The sequence below is a fragment of the Zophobas morio genome, unplaced genomic scaffold, assembly GCF_036711695.1.
Source record: "Zophobas morio isolate AGI-343-1 ecotype UQ-CSIRO unplaced genomic scaffold, CSIRO_AGI_Zmor_V1 ptg001047l, whole genome shotgun sequence".
Taxonomy (NCBI): domain Eukaryota; kingdom Metazoa; phylum Arthropoda; class Insecta; order Coleoptera; family Tenebrionidae; genus Zophobas; species Zophobas morio.
In genome coordinates, this window is record NW_026973147.1 from 7,501 (window position 1) to 12,500 (window position 5,000).

General features: G+C 53.6%; 2 non-coding genes and 1 pseudogene across 2 annotated transcripts; all 3 read right to left on the reverse strand.

Moving 5' to 3' along the window:
• Positions 1-1,427, reverse strand: part of LOC135122259 (large subunit ribosomal RNA) — a 4,700-nt pseudogene extending 3,273 nt beyond the window's left edge.
• A 454-nt stretch (positions 1,428-1,881) lies between these two features.
• LOC135122257 (5.8S ribosomal RNA) lies at positions 1,882-2,038 on the reverse strand. The gene has a single exon (XR_010279307.1). It is a non-coding gene; the product is annotated as a 5.8S ribosomal RNA (ribosomal RNA).
• Positions 2,039-2,905: 867 nt separating this feature from the next.
• Positions 2,906-4,826, reverse strand: LOC135122258 (small subunit ribosomal RNA). The gene has a single exon (XR_010279308.1). It is a non-coding gene; the product is annotated as a small subunit ribosomal RNA (ribosomal RNA).
• Between the last annotated feature and the right edge of the window lie 174 nt (positions 4,827-5,000).

The following is a 5,000-nucleotide window of genomic DNA, read 5'->3' on the forward strand; positions in this document are numbered from 1 at the left end:
GCCAGTTCTGCTTACCAAAAATGGCCCACTTGGCACTCTGATTCGAGTCTCGCGGCTTCAATAGTTCGAGCAAGCCGGAGATCTCACCCATTTAAAGTTTGAGAATAGGTTGAGGCCGTTTCGACCCCAATGCCTCTAATCATTCGCTTTACCGGATGAAACTCGTGCGCTATGAGCGCCAGCTATCCTGAGGGAAACTTCGGAGGGAACCAGCTACTAGATGGTTCGATTAGTCTTTCGCCCCTATACCCAGTTCCGACGATCGATTTGCACGTCAGAATCGCTACGGACCTCCATCAGGGTTTCCCCTGACTTCGTCCTGACCAGGCATAGTTCACCATCTTTCGGGTCCCAGCGTGTACGCTCTTGGTGCGCCTCTTCTCGCGATGAGAACGAGACGCCCCGGGAGTGCGAGGCGGCAGCCGTAACGACCGCCCATCCTCCCTCGGTCCGCGCAAGGCGGACCTTCACTTTCATTGCGCCTTTAGGTTTAGTAATGTCCCAATGACTCGCGCACATGCTAGACTCCTTGGTCCGTGTTTCAAGACGGGTCCTGAAAGTACCCAAAGCTATAGCGTCGCAGATCGGCGTTCTAAAAGAAGACGAGGTCTGTCCGACGACCCACAGCCAACAGCCACCCGGGGACGGGACCGGCACCAGGTCCGATCACCGTCGCGACGAGAGCGCTTGCCGTAGGGCGGACGCCGAACTAGCGGCGGCCTCGCGCCATCTTTATACCGTCGAGCGAGCCGACCGGGAAACACCGCGGGTTCGTTCGGAAACGGCGAACCGTCCGAACGGGCTCCACCGCGGGCCTCAGACCGGCACCCAACGGATCGCGACGTCCTACAGGGGGAGAAGTGCACGCGTTCGATCGCAGTTCGGAGGACGGAAGGCGCAGACGACGCGTACGCCGTCCGTCACGCGACCGCCCAGCGCCACGATCGAGACACGCTGAATCTCCCCTTTCGACCTTTCGGGTTTCTCAGGTTTACCCCTGAACGGTTTCACGTACTATTGAACTCTCTCTTCAAAGTTCTTTTCAACTTTCCCTCACGGTACTTGTTCGCTATCGGTCTCGTGGTCATATTTAGCCTTAGATGGAGTTTACCACCCACTTAGGGCTGCACTCTCAAGCAACCCGACTCTGAGGAGAGATCCTCCCGTCACCGGCAGCGGTCACTACGGGCCTGGCACCCTCTATGGGCTGTGGCCCCGTTCAAGATGGACTTGGACGCGCCGCACGATTTCGGGATGACGGACCCTCCCTAACACCACATTTCCCGGCGTCCGGTTTCGGCCGCGGGATTCGGTGCTGGGCTCTTCCCTGTTCGCTCGCCGCTACTGAGGGAATCCTAGTTAGTTTCTTTTCCTCCGCTTAATAATATGCTTAAATTCGGCGGGTAGTCTCACCTGCTCTGAGGTCGCAAGATCGAATAGATCTGGAAATGGATCATTTTAATACGCAAACGATCATGGCACGTCGTCGACGCGGCCTTTACGGTCTTTCGTCGAACAGCGACCTGACGTCGTCGCGAGATACGTCACGCACGCCTCGGACACGACGGTCGCATCGTTCGACAAAATCAACGCCGTTATGGCCGTCGAAAGTCGATCGTTTTGTGCTTTACGTCTGCTGATCCGCCCGTCGAAGGACGACGACGAACTCCTTCGAAAAGAAAGTCCGACACGTCACCCCGACGGGCCGCTATCGCGTCTCCGGATGTCGCGTACGCCGGATCGTACTCGAAACGAACGAACGTTACGTAAGTCGTCTCGACATCGACCTCCAACGGCACGCGTCTAAAAAACATCCAACTCGCTCCGACGAACGCCACGCTTTCTCAAACGAGGCGAACCGAGCAGTCTTTGAAATTGACACGACCCTCAGCCAGGAGTGGTCCGGGAACAGTTTATCCGAGGACCGCAATGTGCGTTCGAAATGTCGATGTTCATGTGTCCTGCAGTTCACAAGTTGACGCGCAATTAGCTGCGTTCTTCATCGACCCACGAGCCAAGTGATCCACCGTTCAGGGTAATCTTTTAGAATATACATTAAGACGCACGTTCTCTCCGGCTCGCCTCGCGACGGCCTGGAACGTTCTGCGTCGAAATTCTCTCGGTTTCGATTGTTTATTAAGATAAAAAAAGAAAAAAAAAGAAAAGAGAAACTTTCGAACGACGTGTCGTCTTACTAATTCCATCTTTTCCTCTCTCTCTTTTTTTTTTGTTAGTCGCAAGACTTGATCTCCTTTTCTAAAGCAGAAGCTCAACCGCACAACGATCACTTAACCAAACAAACTAGGTGTGATTTCGTCAAACGGCGCTTCCTAGGAGCGTCTCGAACGACGTTTCGAATCGTCTCGACGAGAACGGCGGCATCGAGCCGAACCCGTCGGCCGGGCGAAAATCATTTAAAACCCACGGTAACGAAGACGAGCAAAGGCGCACGAAACGCCCCGCACGTACTTACGAAACCTGCGATCCGAATCGAACTCTTTGAGGTTCTTTAGCGGATCAAGGTGCCCGAAATGCCGTCTGCCCGATCGCACGACGAACGCGCGTAAAGGACCGGCGCCGCGAGTTCGCATCGGCATGACGCCTAATCCGACTCTGGACGATTCAATAGTTCGAGGACGTCGCGTGACGCCGTCTCTTAGACGCGTTTCCTCTTTCGCACCGATCCCCACGTGGGACGAGAGAAGAGAAGAGAACGCGCTTCGGAAACGCGCGACGGCACCGCTAAAGGCTGGACGTGCCGTCGTCTACGCCGCAGACGTCTTTAGATGTTAGATCGAGCGTGTACGTCGTCCACGGACGCGACATACTTCGCACGACAACAACAACACGATCAGACGATGGTGTGTGTGTCTGTGTAAAGACAGTGCGTGTGTTCGAGACACGTTAATGATCCTTCCGCAGGTTCACCTACGGAAACCTTGTTACGACTTTTACTTCCTCTAAATGATCAAGTTTGGTCATCTTCCCAGCGACATCGGCGACGCCGAAACGCCACCGCGTACCGGTCCGAAGACCTCACTAAATCATTCAATCGGTAGTAGCGACGGGCGGTGTGTACAAAGGGCAGGGACGTAATCAACGCGAGCTTATGACTCGCGCTTACTGGGAATTCCTCGTTCATGGGGAACAATTGCAAGCCCCAATCCCTAGCACGAAGGAGGTTCAGCGGGTTACCCGGGCCGCTCGGCCAGGGAGGACACGCTGATTCCTTCAGTGTAGCGCGCGTGCGGCCCAGAACATCTAAGGGCATCACAGACCTGTTATTGCTCAATCTCGTGCGGCTAGAAGCCGCCTGTCCCTCTAAGAAGAATTGTTTGTACGCCGACAGTAAAAACCGCGCACGGCCAACGGGCGAACCCGAGACCGGCGGGCCTTTGGGATGTCGAAATACGCCTATTTAGCAGGCTAGAGTCTCGTTCGTTATCGGAATTAACCAGACAAATCGCTCCACCAACTAAGAACGGCCATGCACCACCACCCACCGAATCAAGAAAGAGCTCTCAATCTGTCAATCCTTCCGGTGTCCGGGCCTGGTGAGGTTTCCCGTGTTGAGTCAAATTAAGCCGCAGGCTCCACTCCTGGTGGTGCCCTTCCGTCAATTCCTTTAAGTTTCAGCTTTGCAACCATACTTCCCCCGGAACCCAAAAGCTTTGGTTTCCCGGAAGCTGCCCGCCGAGTCATCGAAAGAACGTCGGCGGATCGCTAGCTGGCATCGTTTATGGTTAGAACTAGGGCGGTATCTGATCGCCTTCGAACCTCTAACTTTCGTTCTTGATCAATGAAAGCGTTTTTGGCAAATGCTTTCGCTTCTGTCCGTCTTGCGACGATCCAAGAATTTCACCTCTAACGTCGCAATACGAATGCCCCCATCCGTTCCTATTAATCATTACCTCGGGGTTCCGAAAACCAACAAAATAGAACCGAGGTCCTATTCCATTATTCCATGCACACAGTATTCAGGCGAAGTTTTAGCCTGCTTTAAGCACTCTAATTTGTTCAAAGTAAACGTGCCGGCCCACCTCGACACTCAATGAAGAGCACCGCGGCGGGATTGAGTTGGGCCGCCCTCTCGAGCTAAGCCCACCGGCAGGACGTCCCGCGGCACGCCAGTTAACACCGCGAACGATGAACCGGCGGCGCGGGACACAGATTCGACTACGAGCTTTTTAACCGCAACAACTTTAATATACGCTATTGGAGCTGGAATTACCGCGGCTGCTGGCACCAGACTTGCCCTCCAATTGATCCTCGTTAAAGGGTTTAGAGTGTACTCATTCCGATTACGGGGCCTCGGATGAGTCCCGTATCGTTATTTTTCGTCACTACCTCCCCGTGCCGGGAGTGGGTAATTTGCGCGCCTGCTGCCTTCCTTGGATGTGGTAGCCGTTTCTCAGGCTCCCTCTCCGGAATCGAACCCTGATTCCCCGTTACCCGTTACAACCATGGTAGGCGCAGAACCTACCATCGACAGTTGATAAGGCAGACATTTGAAAGATGCGTCGCCGGTGCGAGACCGTGCGATCAGCGTAAAGTTATTCAGAGTCACCAAGTTGTACGATGACGGAGACCGCCACCGATTGGTTTTGATCTAATAAAAGCGCCCCTTCCGTTTCCGGTCGGGGCTCTGTTTGCATGTATTAGCTCTAGAATTACCACAGTTATCCAAGTAAATGTGGGTACGATCTAAGGAACCATAACTGATTTAATGAGCCTTTCGCGGTTTCACCTTAATTCGGCTTGTACTGAGACATGCATGGCTTAATCTTTGAGACAAGCATATGACTACTGGCAGGATCAACCAGGGAACTGCGTTCTCGTTCGGATACTCCGAAACTGAAAACTACACTTTCGTCGAAAGCGCGAGTGCGTGTTCGCGAAACGAACGCGTAGGAACGTAACGCCACGCTTAACTCTCTCTTTCGTTGTTTTATATACGAAAAATATCATACATAACGATACCGGTCGAAAAGTTTCGCGAG